This window comes from Maniola jurtina, chromosome 26, assembly GCF_905333055.1.
Source record: "Maniola jurtina chromosome 26, ilManJurt1.1, whole genome shotgun sequence".
Taxonomy (NCBI): Eukaryota; Metazoa; Arthropoda; class Insecta; order Lepidoptera; family Nymphalidae; genus Maniola; species Maniola jurtina.
Window position 1 is genome coordinate 964,227 of NC_060054.1, and position 19,053 is coordinate 983,279.

General features: G+C 44.7%; 1 protein-coding gene across 1 annotated transcript in view; it reads right to left on the reverse strand.

Moving 5' to 3' along the window:
* LOC123878419 (1-phosphatidylinositol 4,5-bisphosphate phosphodiesterase epsilon-1-like) overlaps window positions 1-9,251 on the reverse strand; it is an 81,470-nt gene extending 72,219 nt beyond the window's left edge. The window contains exon 1 of the mRNA XM_045925600.1: window positions 9,123-9,251. The gene's annotated coding sequence lies outside the window, so the exon portion shown is untranslated. The remainder of the gene's footprint in view (window positions 1-9,122) is intronic.
* Between the last annotated feature and the right edge of the window lie 9,802 nt (window positions 9,252-19,053).

A 19,053-nucleotide genomic window follows, 5' to 3' on the forward strand; every position in this document is an offset into this window, starting at 1 on the left:
GAATATTAAGCAACCAAAGTCCATGAAATTTTGCACACATATTCTAGAAACTAATAATATCTATGCCTGTGGTGTTATAGATTTCCATTAAAGTATTCGGTTTCAAAGTTACGCGGTATGAGGCCTGTAATTTTGAAACTACATACTTTTAGAAAAATCTAAAATACCACAGACACAGATATTAGTTTCTAGAATATGTCTGCAAAATTTCATAGTCTTTGATTGCTTAATATTCAAATGAAATTGGAACTACGATTGTATGGAGCAAGTGACGGAGAGAGCCCTGTTAAAGGCGGACCAAGTCGTCCTTTTCGAATAGATGGTATGAAAATATTATGATGTCCGTATGTTATCATAAGAATGTAAAATGGAATAAGGATGTAATATCCACATCAGAATATGTCAGCTCCACTTAGGGGTACAAAGGGGTAAGGAGGGGTAGATAGGGATATAATAATCCAGTACACGGGTTTACTATGATTTCTTATTATAAAAGGGTACAGAGTTCAGTTCTAGTACTCAAACAACGCCTGTTTACATTTAATAGACACGACTTATCTTAATTTGTAAAATTTTTGTGTGTCATCTGACTGACAGACAGACTATTTTGGGCTCTTGGTATCTCCGATTTAAATTTTCAAAATATATTTAAATAGACTATGACCGCGACTTCGTCCGTGTGGGTTTAGGCTTTTTAAAAATCCCGTGGGAACTCTTTGATTTTCCGGGTTATAAATTTTCCGAGATATGCTTTCTGGTATGCAAGTTACCTCTGTATTAAATTTCATATAAATCGGGTCACGGATGGGCTTTTAAGAATTCCGTAGGAACTCTTTGAATTTCCGGGATAAAAAGTAGCAGTACCTATAGTAGTATGTCCTTCCCCATCAAAATTGGTTGAACTATTGAACCGTGAAAAGCTAGCAGACAGACAGACAGACAGACGACTGACAGACGGACAAACAGGATACACTTTTGCATTTATAATATGGAAGTATGGATGGGCCGAAATCGTCCAGTTACAGTTACATAGTATAACTGTAGATTTTTACAATCGTTCGGTTAAAAAGTAAACGTGGCTTTTACATTATCTGAGATACTTTGGCGAGTGTCCGTCCCCGGGTGAATCATAAACGGGAGCTTACGCTATCGGTACTTCAAACATGCCCGGCTACGTCGGAAGGAGATAATGTAAACGAGGCATGACCCATATTTGCATATGGGATGCATGATCCGATTACAAAAGAGCTCCATTCTACTAGTAGGGTCGACATAATGTCATATAAAAGGATGAATTACTGACTGACTGATTTATCGACGTAGGTATAGCTCAAACCGAGAATCTAGAAACTTAAGATTTTGCATGTAGAAATATCCTATCTATTTTTGGGTTCCGTACCTCAAAGGGAAAAACGGAACCCTTATAGGATCACTTTGTTGTCTGTCTGTCTGTCAAGAAACCTATAGGGTACTTCCCAATGACCTAGAATCTTGAAAGATAGGTAGGTAGGTCTTCTAGCACAAGTACAGGAATAAATCTGAAAACCGCGAATTTGTGGTTACATCATTAAAAAAAAAACTAAAATGTGTTTCACTTTTCAAAGTAAGATAACTATACCAAGTGGGGTATCATATGAAAGGGCTTTACCTGTACATTCTAAAACAGATTTTTATTAATTTTTATGCATAGGTAATAGTTTTTGAGTTATCGTGCAGAATGTTGGAAAAAATACCTTTGGAACCCTCAGTGCGTGAGTTTTTTTAATATTGCTTAAAAAGGACTGAACATGAATTTTAAATTTAATAGACTTTATAGACGACTAAATTGGTGTGCACTCTACAAAATTTTAAAAATTGGCTCACGACTGGCAGCTAAAATCACGAAGTCGGACAGTTCTAAATTATTAGGTTTGTCTGTCCTTTTCTTATTACATTGGTAAGATCTGGCCAAGTGTGAGTCAGACTCGCGCACCGAGGGTTTCGTACTCGGGTATTTTACGCAACATTTCGCACGATAAATCAAAATCTGTAAGGCGTAAAATCTACTTTAGAATGTACAGGTAAAGCCCTTTCACATGATACCCTACCCGGTATAGTTATCTTACTTTGAAAATTGAAAATACTAACTGTTATTTGTTCATGAACACATTCTATTTTTTTGATGTAACACCAAATTCGCGGATTTCGGATTTTTTCCTTTACTTGAGCTATAAGACCTACCTACCTGAAAAATTTCAGGATTCTAGGTCAACGGGAAGTAACCCTATGGGTTTCTTAACAGACACGATAGACGGACAGACAGACAGACAACAAATTTATCCTATGAGTGTTCCGGCTTTCCTTTTGAGGTACAGATTACAGAACCCTTAAAGATACGAATACTCTGTTCAGAATCAAGTATCCTTTGTCCTATTTAATACAAAACTCAAGGGCACCCTAACAAGAAAAGGTTTAACTTTATATCGAAGTAGGATTCAGGACCATTTAGCAGCCCGAGTAAAATGTAATCTTGAAGTAACTGCCAACCTTCAGTTCGGGCTGTAATCAAACTAAATCGAAGGACTATTTTGCAATCTGGCTTCGATTTAAATAATCCATACCTACTACTTAAGAGGGCTCTCTCCGTCACTTACTCCATACAATCGTAGTCCCAATTTCATAGTCCATGAAATTTTGCAGACATATTCTAGAAACTAATATTTGTACCTGTGGTGTTTTAGATTGTTCTAAAAATATGTAGTTTTAAAATTACAGGGGCTCAAAGATTTGTATGTGAATTTCTAAGACAGCGTAACTTTGAAACCGAATATTTTAACGGAAATGTGGATAACCACAGGCATACATATTAGTTCCCGGAACGTTTCTACAAAATTCCATTGAGTATGATTGGTTAGTATTCAAATGAAAGACGAACTACGTTTGTATGGAGCGAGTGACGGAGAGACCCCTCTTAAACTAGCTGATGCCCGCGACATATCCGCATGGATTTACGTTTTTCAGAATCCCGCGGGAACTCTTTGATTTTCCGGGATAAAAAGTAGCCTATGTGTTAATCCAGGGTATAATCTATCTCCATTCCAAAGTTCAGCCAAATCCGTCCAGTAGTTTTTGCGTCATTGAGTAACAGACATCCAAACATCCACACTTTCACATTTATAATATTACTAGCTGATGCCCGCGAGTTCGTCCGCGTGGATTTACGTTTTGAAAATCCCGCGAAAACTCTTTGATTATTCGAGATAAAAAGTAGCCAATGTGTTAATATTTATATAAAACGTTATATAAAACTATATCCACGCGAACGAAGGCGCAGGAATGAGTTAGTTTACAATATTAGTATGGATTGGACATTTCTAAGCAATCAGAGCATATCTGACTCGACTTTCACACTGAATAAAACAGCCTATGAAAGGGCCTAAGACGGAAATTATCAGCAATTGGAGTGGGGATAATTAAACCGCGAGCGAGAACAACCCTCCGTACTCCTTAATAAAAGCTTAGGGATGTTCCACATGTCGATAGTATTTTTATCGACATGTCACTGAAAATGTGTGTAAATCAGTTTTTTTTAATTCATTATAGGCAAGCGCTTGACCAAAAATCCTGTATTTTTAAAAGTTCACAATACATTGCTAAGAAAACATCTAACTGACGCTAGAGGTCAACAAACGTTCCGTAAATAGGTCACTCGAAGTCAATGTCGCGTCGTAGATGGGGCATTGACCCAAATTTTGCACGCTATACAATGCGGGTTTTTTGTTTTTATTTTATTCATTATAGGCAGGCGCTTGACCACAATCACACCTGATGGAAAGTGATAATGTGGTCAAAGATGGCGCGTAAGAACGCGTTTACCTAGAAGATGCCTATTCACACTTGTTTTATAGACACCTGGATTGTAATTGTTAGGAAACACAGATCGTGGAAGAGTATTCCAAACCTTAGCCATGCGTATGAGGAATGATGACGCAAAACGTTTCGTGCGTGTAGATGGAATCTCGACGACATAAGGATGTAAACTCGCCCGATGTCTTGCGTTTCAGTGGTAATCAGGTTAGGTCAGTTCATGGTCCTCGCTGAAAATCAGCGCTGTATGCTCTTGTGTATCAAGACATAAAGCATTTATGCTGAGCTGAACCTTTTTTGGGTTGTGCCACATTGAAAGTTGAAAATGCTAATTATTATTTGTTCATGAACGCATTTTAATTTCTGTTTGTGATGTAACCACAAATTCACGGTTTTCAGATTTATTTCCTTTACTTGTGCTATGAGACCTTCCTACATGCCTTTCATGATTGTAAATCAATGCGAAGGACCCTATAGGTTTTCCTGACAGACACGACAGACGGACAGACGGATAGACTGACAGACAAACAAAAAGTGCCATAAGCGTTCCATTTTTCCTTTTGAGGTACGGAATCCTATAAAAACGTTTTTTTTTCTCTCTTCTTTAAATGTAAGGGTGACGAAGCAAGTCTTCTGAAGTAAGCCATTTAAAAATGTATTTTTAAATCAGCATTCATGAATAATCGATATCGACAATAATGACTGTGACGTCACTAGCACTCCACGAATGGCGTCACGTACGAACCTTCGTCACGAAACGTCCGTTAAATATAAGATCCAATTGTTTAGTCAATGTGTTAGCGAGGTAATGTGTTCTAACCACAAGGCGGACGTGACGTTTTACTCCTTCCTAGTTGTAAAAATATTGATTTTGTGTTGGATAGTACTAAGTCGTAAAGAATTATTATCTATACTAATACTACTAATAAATAAAATCGAAGTGTCTGTCTGTTTGAACGGGCTAATCTTCGGAATGGCTGAACCTATTTTGACGGGACTTTCACAGACAAGTAGAGAATTAACCAAGGAGTAACATAGGCTACTTTTTTAACCGACTTTAAAAAATGGAGGAGTTGTGTTTTTCTACCTATGTAGGTACACTGATATCTCCGAGATTTCTGAACCGATTTGCGTTTTTTTTTAATCGATAGAGGAACTTCACGACATTGTTCCATAGAAAACTTGGATTCCAACTCCTCAATCCTGATGCTGCAGGGGATCTGACCAATCCACGAGGGTGAAGCTGCGGGTGTCATCTAGTATTATATATACACATTACACATACTACTAAAATGCCCTCTCAGGACTAATTTATACTAATTAATTAATTAATTATTCCTCTCCAATTTTCATTTGACTAGGGATCAATTGCTATCGCAATCCGCAACCTCTAATTCAAAACATCACTTATAAGTTATTACTATTATCATGCCCGGGCCTTCGTTCGTGTGGATATAGGTTTTTTAAAAATCCCGTAGAATCCCTAGAATCCCGTAGAATTTCCGGGAAAACAAGTGTAAATTAAAAATTTATAACACCCCCGACAAGTGAAGGTTACAGTAACTAGAAAAGAGTTAATAACTTTCAAACGGCTGAGCCGATTTTCTTGGATTATAGCTAAGAACACTCTCGATCAAGCCACCATTCAAACAAAAAAAAAACGAAATTAAAATCGGTTCATTAGTTTAGCTGCGATGCCACAGACAGATACACACGTCAAACTTATAACACCCCTCTTTTTGGGTCGGGGGTTAAAAAAATACCTAGTTTACTTTGGTATTTTTTCTTTTCTCATAATAATTTGATATCATCTTCAAAGCAAATAGACCGCATTAATTTCTTGTTTTCTCCGTAATGGATGCCCTAATAGATTTGATTGCGGCCCACTTCATAAAATATGGATGTAAACAATTACTGGCTATGGGAATATCGTTAATAATTCTTGAGGTAGAGTCGATAAATGGAATTGTTTTAGTACTCGGAATATTAAAAAAAAAAGATTGGAATAACCATTAATATCAAAATTCAGTAAAAGTTGTTATTTATGTTTCAAGTAGGCATGGTAATCTCTCGGCGCCCTTAGGGGTTGAAATTGAATTTTCAACCTATTTCAAACCCCTATTTTACCCTTTTAGGGGTTTAATTTTAAAAAATCCTTACTTGACGGGTGTCTTACGTCATAATAGCTATCTGCATGCCAAATTTCAGCCCGATCCATCTAGTAGTTTGAGCTGTGCGTTGGTAGATCAGCCAGTCACTCGTATCAGTCAGTTTTCCTTTTACCCAAAAAGAGGGGTGTTATAAGCTTGACGTGTGTATCTGTGTATCTGTCTGTGGCATCGTAGCTCCTAAACTAATGAACCGATTTTAATTTAGTTTTTTTTGTTTGAAAGGTGGCTTGATCGAGAGTGTTCTTAGCTATAATCCAAGAAAATCGGTTCAGCCGTTTGAAAGTTATCAGCTCTTTTCTAGTTACTGTAACCTTGACTTGTCGGGGGTGTTATAAATTTTTAATTTACACTTGTACAGGGTGTAACTAGAACGCTAGCAAAAACGAAGAAAGGTGATAATACTGATCAGATACTATAAAAAAACAAGGTTATTTTTAATTTTATATTGTTTTAAAGTTCACAATATATTGCAAATAAAACATCTGACTGACGCTAGAGGTCAACGAACGTTCCGTAAATGGGTCACTCGAAGTCAATGCCGCGTCGTAGATGGGGCATTGACCCGAGTTTAGCATGCTATACAATGCGGGTTTGAAATCACTAAAACTACAAGATAAGGCAAATGGTTATTGGCATTGGATTGTGTTAAGGTAGTACAATAATAGAAGTTTTTGCTAGCGTTCTGGTTACAATCTGTAGGTATATCACACTATCACACTTCACACTTCACACTAATATTATAAAGGAGAAAGTTTGTATGTGTGTGTGTGTGTGTGTGTGTGTATGTTTGTTACTCCTTCACGCAAAAACCACTTGATAGATTTGGCTGAAATTTGGAATGTAGATAGATAATATCCTGGATTTGCACATAGGCTACTTTTTATCCCGGATAATCAAAGATTTCCCACGGGATGTACACGGGCGAAGTCGCGGGCATCGGCTAGTGTAGAATGTATCGGCCAGTCAATGTGAAAATGACTCGCGAAGTAATCAATTGGTCTGATTTATTACATTGATTTCTATTTGCCGATTAGGATAACGAATGTCATTGAGAGATTGATCTACGTACACAAATGATTCCACGACCATTACTTAGATGAGATCTTCCAATGAAAATGCGCCTCTAATTTCTTCATAATATTAGGTACTAGCTGACGCCCGCGACTTCGTCCGCGTGGATTTAGGTTTTTCGAAATCCCGATTCGATTTTCCGGGATAAAAAGTAGCCTATGTGCTAATCCAGGATATTATCTACCTCCATTCTGAGTTTCAGCCAAATCCGTCCAGTGATTTTTGCGTGAAGGAGTAACAAACATACACACACACACATACACACAAACTTTCGCCTTTATAATATTAGTGTGATTAACTAACTAGCTGCCGATTCCCGCGACTTCATCCACATGTATTTAGAATTTAGATTCACAAAAACTGGACAAGTGCGAGTCAGACTCGCGCACTGAGGATTCCGTACTCGGGTATTTTTTCCGCCGTTTTACACGATAAATCAAAAACTATTATGCATAAAAATAAATAAAAATGTACAGGTAAAGAAAGCTCTTTCATATTATGATCACCTTTACACTTAGTTTAGTTATCTTGCATTGAAAATTGGAGATATCTACTAATTTTTGTTCATCACGTTTTAATTATTTTTTTTTGTGATGTAACCACAAATTCACGATTTTCGGATTTTTTCCTTTACTTGTGTTATATGACCTACCTACCAAATCCAAATCATGATTCTAGGTCAACGGGAAATATCCTATAGGTTTTCTTGACAGATACGACAGACTGACAGTTAGTTAGACAGACATACAGACAGAAAACAGAGTGATCCTATAATAAGGATATTATATACCCGTTATTGTTTTTGACGTACCTACGGAACTCTAAAAATCCCGAGGGGACTCTGATTTCCCGGGATAAGAAGTAGCTTATATCACTTTCCAGGTTTGCAACTATATCTATGTAAAAAATCAGGTTAATCTGTTTGTCCGTTGTGGTGTGATTGACGGACAAACCAGTCGATATTGACATCCACAAAGTTAAGCCTGAATCTATCCAACATCTAATGAAAGAAGCGAAGGCTTTAATTAATTCATTAATCAATGAAAGACAAAAGAGATTAGTGATTACCCTCTTTTATAAGGAAACTTTACTCCGAGGAGTTTCCATTTGTTGACGATGTAAAAATAATAAAGTTTCTTCTTGGTAATCAATTTTCTTCTACTTACAGAATAGGGTATGTTTGATAGCGTGTAAAATATAGTCGAAGTCAAAGTCAAAATCATTTATTCAAAGTAGCACAGTTGTACCTACTCCTTTTGATGGTCGAAATTGTTAAACTTGTACAATAATAGTGGTGATAATTAATTACGTAACTTAAAACTAAAGCTACGAGGGTTCCAAACGCGCCCAAGTCTGAGAAGACTAGACTAGGATCTTGTTAACCGTATTGAATAGGAATTTTGGAAACCAACTATTTAGTCAGTTAAAAAAAATACGAGATGTTTTAAGAGAAAATCGATAAAGAAAATGATTTTTTTTGCCTACTTTGATCGTTAAAGACTGTGATTGGCTGAATGGTTGATAACGTCAACTACATTTATATAGTTGCGTGTAGAGTGTGAGTTTCGTACATAAATATAAATACAAGCAAGTGACGTCACGATGACATATGAGGCGCCATTTTGTCAGGAAATTTTGTTTTCGTGTGATAGTTAAAAAATATTTTTGCTCTCGTTTTTTCTTGCACTTTGTGATGGAACGTAAATATACATTTTCTCTAGAGTCCTTAGACATCAGTAGGCAAAGTAGGTACCTATAACAGTTTTTAAAAACCTGCCAAATATTTCTCTCCGAATACAAAAGTAGAGTTCCTTGACTTGCAAATAAAAAACCAGCCAAGTGCAAGTTGGGCCTTGTTTTTTAGGGTTCCGTAGATAATTATGAACACCATATTTTGGGTGCATGAACTATGAAATATTTCATTTTCGAGACAGACATCACAAAGAACCGAGGTTTGTAACTCATTTCGTCTACGAGTTAGGTAGATATCTGCGACACGCGGACAGATAGATAGACAGACAGATAAGAGCTAACCTCGTTGAACCTTCGTATGAGCGTGCCGACGCTGCTTCTCTGTGGGGGGGTGTGTGTGGGGGGAGCGCGGCGTATCAGGTGACGGTCGCTGACCGCGCCGAGGACGCCTTCTCCGCCGAGGTCCAGCGTCACTTGACGCAGGTAGTCGATTGGCGGTACCTGGGGAAGCCAGTGAGAGCTAACCTCGTTGAACCTTCGTATGAGCGTGCCGACGCTGCTTCTCTGTGGGGGGGTGTGTGTGGGGGGAGCGCGGCGTATCAGGTGACGGTCGCTGACCGCGCCGAGGACGCCTTCTCCGCCGAGGTCCAGCGTCACTTGACGCAGGTAGTCGATTGGCGGTACCTGGGGAAGCCAGTGAGAGCTAACCTCGTTGAACCTTCGTATGAGCGCGCCGACGCTGCTTCTCTGTGGGGGGGTGTGTGTGGGGGGAGCGCGGCGTATCAGGTGACGGTCGCTGACCGCGCCGAGGACGCCTTCTCCGCCGAGGTCCAGCGTCACTTGACGCAGGTAGTCGATTGGCGGTACCTGGGGAAGCCAGTGAGAGCTAACCTCGTTGAACCTTCGTATGAGCGCGCCGACGCTGCTTCTCTGTGGGGGGGTGTGTGTGGGGGGAGCGCGGCGTATCAGGTGACGGTCGCTGACCGCGCCGAGGGCGCCTTCTCCGCCGAGGTCCAGCGTCACTTGACGCAGGTAGTCGATTGGCGGTACCTGGGGAAGCCAGTGAGAGCTAACCTCGTTGAACCTTCGTATGAGCGTGCCGACGCTGCTTCTCTGTGGGGGGGTGTGTGTGGGGGGAGCGCGGCGTATCAGGTGACGGTCGCTGACCGCGCCGAGGACGCCTTCTCCGCCGAGGTCCAGCGTCACTTGACGCAGGTAGTCGATTGGCGGTACCTGGGGAAGCCAGTGAGAGCTAACCTCGTTGAACCTTCGTATGAGCGTGCCGACGCTGCTTCTCTGTGGGGGGGTGTGTGTGGGGGGAGCGCGGCGTATCAGGTGACGGTCGCTGACCGCGCCGAGGACGCCTTCTCCGCCGAGGTCCAGCGTCACTTGACGCAGGTAGTCGATTGGCGGTACCTGGGGAAGCCAGTGAGAGCTAACCTCGTTGAACCTTCGTATGAGCGTGCCGACGCTGCTTCTCTGTGGGGGGGTGTGTGTGGGGGGAGCGCGGCGTATCAGGTGACGGTCGCTGACCGCGCCGAGGACGCCTTCTCCGCCAAGGTCCAGCGTCACTTGACGCAGGTAGTCGATTGGCGGTACCTGGGGAAGCCAGTGAGAGCTAACCTCGTTGAACCTTCGTATGAGCGTGCCGACGCTGCTTCTCTGTGGGGGGGTGTGTGTGGGGGGAGCGCGGCGTATCAGGTGACGGTCGCTGACCGCGCCGAGGACGCCTTCTCCGCCGAGGTCCAGCGTCACTTGACGCAGGTAGTCGATTGGCGGTACCTGGGGAAGCCAGTGAGAGCTAACCTCGTTGAACCTTCGTATGAGCGTGCCGACGCTGCTTCTCTGTGGGGGGGTGTGTGTGGGGGGAGCGCGGCGTATCAGGTGACGGTCGCTGACCGCGCCGAGGACGCCTTCTCCGCCGAGGTCCAGCGTCACTTGACGCAGGTAGTCGATTGGCGGTACCTGGGGAAGCCAGTGAGAGCTAACCTCGTTGAACCTTCGTATGAGCGCGCCGACGCTGCTTCTCTGTGGGGGGGTGTGTGTGGGGGGAGCGCGGCGTATCAGGTGACGGTCGCTGACCGCACCGAGGACGCCTTCTCCGCCGAGGTCCAGCGTCACTTGACGCAGGTAGTCGATTGGCGGTACCTGGGGAAGCCAGTGAGAGCTAACCTCGTTGAACCTTCGTATGAGCGCGCCGACGCTGCTTCTCTGTGGGGGGGTGTGTGTGGGGGGAGCGCGGCGTATCAGGTGACGGTCGCTGACCGCGCCGAGGACGCCTTCTCCGCCGAGGTCCAGCGTCACTTGACGCAGGTAGTCGATTGGCGGTACCTGGGGAAGCCAGTGAGAGCTAACCTCGTTGAACCTTCGTATGAGCGTGCCGACGCTGCTTCTCTGTGGGGGGGTGTGTGTGGGGGGAGCGCGGCGTATCAGGTGACGGTCGCTGACCGCGCCGAGGACGCCTTCTCCGCCGAGGTCCAGCGTCACTTGACGCAGGTAGTCGATTGGCGGTACCTGGGGAAGCCAGTGAGAGCTAACCTCGTTGAACCTTCGTATGAGCGTGCCGACGCTGCTTCTCTGTGGGGGGGGGTGTGTGGGGGGAGCGCGGCGTATCAGGTGACGGTCGCTGACCGCGCCGAGGACGCCTTCTCCGCCGAGGTCCAGCGTCACTTGACGCAGGTAGTCGATTGGCGGTACCTGGGGAAGCCAGTGAGAGCTAACCTCGTTGAACCTTCGTATGAGCGTGCCGACGCTGCTTCTCTGTGGGGGGGTGTGTGTGGGGGGAGCGCGGCGTATCAGGTGACGGTCGCTGACCGCGCCGAGGACGCCTTCTCCGCCGAGGTCCAGCGTCACTTGACGCAGGTAGTCGATTGGCGGTACCTGGGGAAGCCAGTGAGAGCTAACCTCGTTGAACCTTCGTATGAGCGTGCCGACGCTGCTTCTCTGTGGGGGGGTGTGTGTGGGGGGAGCGCGGCGTATCAGGTGACGGTCGCTGACCGCGCCGAGGACGCCTTCTCCGCCGAGGTCCAGCGTCACTTGACGCAGGTAGTCGATTGGCGGTACCTGGGGAAGCCAGTGAGAGCTAACCTCGTTGAACCTTCGTATGAGCGCGCCGACGCTGCTTCTCTGTGGGGGGGTGTGTGTGGGGGGAGCGCGGCGTATCAGGTGACGGTCGCTGACCGCGCCGAGGACGCCTTCTCCGCCGAGGTCCAGCGTCACTTGACGCAGGTAGTCGATTGGCGGTACCTGGGGAAGCCAGTGAGAGCTAACCTCGTTGAACCTTCGTATGAGCGTGCCGACGCTGCTTCTCTGTGGGGGGGTGTGTGTGGGGGGAGCGCGGCGTATCAGGTGACGGTCGCTGACCGCGCCGAGGACGCCTTCTCCGCCGAGGTCCAGCGTCACTTGACGCAGGTAGTCGATTGGCGGTACCTGGGGAAGCCAGTGAGAGCTAACCTCGTTGAACCTTCGTATGAGCGCGCCGACGCTGCTTCTCTGTGGGGGGGTGTGTGTGGGGGGAGCGCGGCGTATCAGGTGACGGTCGCTGACCGCGCCGAGGACGCCTTCTCCGCCGAGGTCCAGCGTCACTTGACGCAGGTAGTCGATTGGCGGTACCTGGGGAAGCCAGTGAGAGCTAACCTCGTTGAACCTTCGTATGAGCGTGCCGACGCTGCTTCTCTGTGGGGGGGTGTGTGTGGGGGGAGCGCGGCGTATCAGGTGACGGTCGCTGACCGCGCCGAGGACGCCTTCTCCGCCGAGGTCCAGCGTCACTTGACGCAGGTAGTCGATTGGCGGTACCTGGGGAAGCCAGTGAGAGCTAACCTCGTTGAACCTTCGTATGAGCGTGCCGACGCTGCTTCTCTGTGGGGGGGTGTGTGTGGGGGGAGCGCGGCGTATCAGGTGACGGTCGCTGACCGCGCCGAGGACGCCTTCTCCGCCGAGGTCCAGCGTCACTTGACGCAGGTAGTCGATTGGCGGTACCTGGGGAAGCCAGTGAGAGCTAACCTCGTTGAACCTTCGTATGAGCGTGCCGACGCTGCTTCTCTGTGGGGGGGGTGTGTGTGGGGGGAGCGCGGCGTATCAGGTGACGGTCGCTGACCGCGCCGAGGACGCCTTCTCCGCCGAGGTCCAGCGTCACTTGACGCAGGTAGTCAATTGGCGGTACCTGGGGAAGCCAGTGAGAGCTAACCTCGTTGAACCTTCGTATGAGCGTGCCGACGCTGCTTCTCTGTGGGGGGGTGTGTGTGGGGGGAGCGCGGCGTATCAGGTGACGGTCGCTGACCGCGCCGAGGACGCCTTCTCCGCCGAGGTCCAGCGTCACTTGACGCAGGTAGTCGATTGGCGGTACCTGGGGAAGCCAGTGAGAGCTAACCTCGTTGAACCTTCGTATGAGCGTGCCGACGCTGCTTCTCTGTGGGGGGGTGTGTGTGGGGGGAGCGCGGCGTATCAGGTGACGGTCGCTGACCGCGCCGAGGACGCCTTCTCCGCCGAGGTCCAGCGTCACTTGACGCAGGTAGTCGATTGGCGGTACCTGGGGAAGCCAGTGAGAGCTAACCTCGTTGAACCTTCGTATGAGCGTGCCGACGCTGCTTCTCTGTGGGGGGGTGTGTGTGGGGGGAGCGCGGCGTATCAGGTGACGGTCGCTGACCGCGCCGAGGACGCCTTCTCCGCCGAGGTCCAGCGTCACTTGACGCAGGTAGTCGATTGGCGGTACCTGGGGAAGCCAGTGAGAGCTAACCTCGTTGAACCTTCGTATGAGCGTGCCGACGCTGCTTCTCTGTGGGGGGGTGTGTGTGGGGGGAGCGCGGCGTATCAGGTGACGGTCGCTGACCGCGCCGAGGACGCCTTCTCCGCCGAGGTCCAGCGTCACTTGACGCAGGTAGTCGATTGGCGGTACCTGGGGAAGCCAGTGAGAGCTAACCTCGTTGAACCTTCGTATGAGCGTGCCGACGCTGCTTCTCTGTGGGGGGGTGTGTGTGGGGGGAGCGCGGCGTATCAGGTGACGGTCGCTGACCGCGCCGAGGACGCCTTCTCCGCCGAGGTCCAGCGTCACTTGACGCAGGTAGTCGATTGGCGGTACCTGGGGAAGCCAGTGAGAGCTAACCTCGTTGAACCTTCGTATGAGCGTGCCGACGCTGCTTCTCTGTGGGGGGGTGTGTGTGGGGGGAGCGCGGCGTATCAGGTGACGGTCGCTGACCGCGCCGAGGACGCCTTCTCCGCCGAGGTCCAGCGTCACTTGACGCAGGTAGTCGATTGGCGGTACCTGGGGAAGACAAACACTTGTTAAGTCCAGGCTAATATACAATTGGTGGTGGCATGCAGCTCATAGAAGCATAAAAGTAGTGCTTACCCAAGAAATAGTTACAACAGTTAAAATAGCTTAATACTCAGTATCCCTTATAACTTTGTAAGGTTAGTAAGTGCTAATCTAACATCTGCTCACCCTGGCTTTAAGTTCTGTGCACGCCACTGGTGATAGCCTAGTAGTCAAGAAAGCAGCCTCCTAGATGAGAGGGTTTTGGGTCATCATCATCGTCAGACCCATCGCCGGTTCACTACTGAGCACAGGTCTCCTCTCAGAACGAGAAGGCTATAGTGTGCCTCGCTTGGCCGTGCGGATTGGCAGCCTTCACACACGTTTTGCGTCTTCATTCCTCATACGCATGGCTAAGGTTTGGAATACTCTTCCGCGATCAGTGTTTCCTACCAATTACAATCTGGGTATCTTTAAAACAAGAGTGAATGGGCACCTTCTAGGTAAACGCGTCCCATCTTAGACCACATCATCACTTTACATCAGGTGTGATTGTGGTCAAGCGCTTACATATAGATAGCTATATCTATACTAATATTATAAAGAGGAAACCTTTGTATTTTTGTATTTTTGTATGTTTGTATTGAATAGGCTCAAAAACTACTGGACCGATTTCAAAATTTCTTTTACCATGAGGGATTCTTCCGAATCCGTATAGGCTATATTTTATCCCGGAACACCCGTGCGAAGCCGGGGCGGGTCGCTAGTAGTGAATAAAAAAAAAACCTTTGAGAGCATTATGGAGAATTCTCAAGCACGCAGGTTTCCTCACGTTGTTTTCCTTCACCGTTAAAGCATCACTAACTTGAAGGTTTTTAACGACCTCCCTAGCGCAGTGGTAAGCGCCTGTAGTCTTATTGGGAAGGTCCCGGGTTCGATCGCGGCAGAGGTTTGTAATTTTATAATTTGCTCAGAACCTAGTATATTTTATAATAATATAATAATAATAAATAGGCTTTATTGCTTACTTATTGCTAGTGACAAACATATGTTATAAGTACATTAAATAAAAATAAAAAAATAAAAAACCTAACAATAGCAATAGGCCGCAAACTCAGCATGGTCGAGCATTGATGGCAATATTCCACAATCAATTTTAGACTTGCCTTTACACAAGTTTAAAAAATCTTGGATAAAAATCTTAACCTTAAAAAAAGCTTAAAAAAAGCTTGGATTTGACTCGCTCCAGCAATACACGGCGCTGCAATTGCTTGTATACAATATACAGCATATTATTGTAAATTGAATACTTTTTTTTTTTGAAAGCTTTTTTTAATGAAAATATTACAATAAAACTTAAAGCTAGCCTTATATACAAATCATGCCCGCGTGGAATGGTGCCAAGAATACTGGCTGCATTTCCGCGTTGGACAGCCAGGCTGATCCGTTGCGCAAAAAATGAGCCAGCCCTTCTGTCACCCGATAAGGCTATTAAACGCGGTGAAATGTCTCGTAAAAATTTTTTGCACTAAGACTCCATGGCCCCAGGGTCTCCACGGCAAACGGAACAAAAATGTAACTCTCAATAAGAGAGGCATACTTGCGCCGCTTGCCGTTTTCAGCCATTTCTGCTGCGGCATAATTGAATACTTGAAAAGAGCAACCGCCGAGTTTCTTACTGGTTCTTCTCGGTAGGAACGGCATTGCGAACCAGTGTTAGATTATTTTGACGATTCAAAATCACTTGTAAAAGTTTAATTGAATAAAAATATATTGAATTGAATTGAATTGAATTGGGTTGATAATGATGATGATGAATGGACGGTATGTATTAGATAGAGTTAGATGAACAAATACTGTACAATAAATTGCCACCGAACCCTATACAGAACCCTAGTTTATGCCTGATTTGCTAAAATAATCACATTACCACAGACTCCGAGCGCAAAAAAGGTTTTGGAAAAATCTCATTTTATTCGTATTCCGTTTCCATTAGGTTATTCTAGCGGTGCCCATGACCTGGCTAAGGTCACAGGGTCAATTGTGCGTGATAGCTTCATAATAAGGAGTTTGTATTAGGCTCTCAACACATTAGCAACTATTTGTCTCAAGACAGCAAGAAACCTGTGATTCGATTACGATAAAATGACACCTCTGATCGGCCAACATTCGCTCACTATTGGTTACAATGCATTGTTGCAACGATAACATTACAAATTCAGCTTATCATTTGTCAGCTGTGCAGTTTAGCTAATCAATGTCAGCCAATTTGCCTATTAGCTAATCGATAGCGGAAAAGCTGTATCAATCATTACTACAATCTCTATGATTGTTGTGATCGGCTTGCTGCAACAGAACATTTTTGTCATTAATATAATGTTTATTAAGTCAGCAGAGTGATTGCGATTGACATATTATTATCAAACTGTCACTTGAAAAATATGGTTTTCAAGGAATATATTATGTAAATACACAACGATTTTTTCTATACTATTTAACTAAGTCAGTAAAATCTATTGAAAATATAATGATGAATCAAAATATATTTCCATGTAAGACGTCACTATATTATGGTGGAGAGTCATTTAGATTCTTATTATGAACACATTATAAACTTTATATTGGCTGTTAGAGCGCCTAACATTTTGTCGCGCGACACGTCGCAGGTGTGTCGTTCCTCTAAAGAGGTTGTATTACGCCTCAGGAGTTAGGCGAGAAGTCTTCAATTACGGCCCTGGTAGAGAGATAGGGGTGTTCTTCAGATTTGTCGATGAAATATAAGTAACTATATAAGTAAATTTTTCTTAACACACTTTTTGTACTAGGTACCTAAACTAATGTTACAGGACTGTTTTAAAACACGAGTGTAATGTTTTCAGCTTTACGTCGGGGTCACCAATATGTGGGGTATATATATATGACTCCGCTGGTGTTAAATGATACACCCAAAGTTATGTACACTGGTTTATTGTTACCCACATTATATAATACACAATAAGAAAATTTACACTAAAGTTGTATTTACAATGCTAACTAATTATTTACATGGAACAGAATGCGTTCTATTCATTATCGCGAGTCGTCCACGAAGGGGACGCAACGAGTGTCAAAGTAGACTGATGAAACGCACTGAACACTGGGAATCTGGGGAAAGCCTTTTTATAGTCTTTCCCCGTCCACCGTACTTGTTTACGCAAAAGCCAGTAAATACCGGTTCTTACCGGCTGCGCGCAGGTGTGTTTAGCAGGTGCGCTCGCAGCTGCAATATGCAGGTGGCATTCTTGGAATTTGCCCGCCGCGATTTACCGTCGTCACACAACAAACAGTTGCACGACGACCAAAACGCGGTCTAACCAACCTACAGTGGTCGGTCGCCACATCTGTATGTGAGTTACTTTATTCCACCATAACGTCGTAAATAATAAAAAAAACCCCGGTCAAGTGCGAGCCAGACTCGCGCACTGAGGGTTCCGTACTCGGGTGTTTTTTCCAACATTTAGCACGATAAATCAAAAACTGTTATGCATTAAAGTAAATAAAAATCTGTTTTAGAATGTACAGGTAAAGCCCTTTCATATGATACCCCACTTGGTATAGTTATCTTACTTTGAAAATTGAAACATATTTTAATTTTTTTTTTAATGATGTGACCACAATTCCGCAGTTTTCAGAGTTATTCCTGTATCTGTGCTATAAGACCTACCTACCTGCCAAATTTCATGATTCTAGGTTAACGGGAAGTACCCTATAAGTTTCTTGACAGACAGACAGACAACAAAGCGATCCTATAAGGGTTCCGTTTTTCCTTTTCAGGTACGGAACCCTAAAAATAGATCAGTCAAGTGCGAGTCAGACTCACAGACGAAGAAGAATCGTATAAGGAATAACACGTACGTACGGAACCCTCGGTGCACGAGTCTGACTCGCACTTGGCTGGTAAGCTTCCAGCCAATATATGTATTTTTTTTACTCCCCTTTCTCCTCCAATTAAGTGTAAAGCTTGTGCCAGGAGTGGGTACGACAATAGTGCAACGTGTGGGGTTTGAACCGCCGATCTTTCGGAATTCAATCCACTCCTCAACCGTTGAGCTATCGAGGCTCTTATGCAGTGCTTAGCTATTGCAGTGCAAACCGCAGTTGCGTTTTTTGAAACTTTTTAAATTAGTACTCTGTTTTTTCTTTCATTTCTCTCTAGTTGTAAAATTTCAATGAAATCAGACCTCACAAACAAACATTACCACAAAAGTAAATAACAAAAAAAAAGAAAAAAAAAAAGTCATCATGGCGCCTGTAACAAAGAGCCTTTTGGCGGCAAAACATGGAAAAAGTGGAAAAAATATTTTCCACGTTCGTACTTTGTCAAAGGCTGTGTGATTCAAAGCGTTTGACTCGGTGCGGAAATTCCTTGTTAGCGGAACCCTTGTGGCTCAGTAGTTGAAGCTGTAAGTTTCAGGTTCAATTATTTATTACTAGGGGATGCCCGCGGCTTCGCCCGCGTGGATTTCGATTTTTTAAAATCCCGTAGAAACTCTTTGATTTTCCGAGGTAAAAAGTAGCCTATGTCCTTCCCCGGGATGTATCCCAAGTCTGTAACTTTCATTAAAATCGGTTCAGCGGTTGGGCCGTGAAAACGTAGCAGACAGACAGACAGACAGACAGACAGACAGACACACTTTCGCATTTATAATATTAGTATGGATTAGCAGTGGTGAGTGGTGTTGTCTTATAGGTGGGAAGTCTCGGGTTCGATTCCCGATTTAGAATCACACTATCACACTTCACATCACACTTCACACTTAATCACACTAATATTATAAAGGCGAAAGTTTGTATGTGTGTGTGTGTGTGTGTGTGTGTGTATGTTTGTTACTCCTTCACGCAAAAACTACTGGACGGATTTGGCTGAAATTTGGAATGGAGATAGATAATATCCTGGATTAGCACATAGGATACTTTTTATCCCGGAAAATCAAAGAGTTCCCACGGGATTTCGAAAAACCTAAATCCACGCGGGCGAAATCG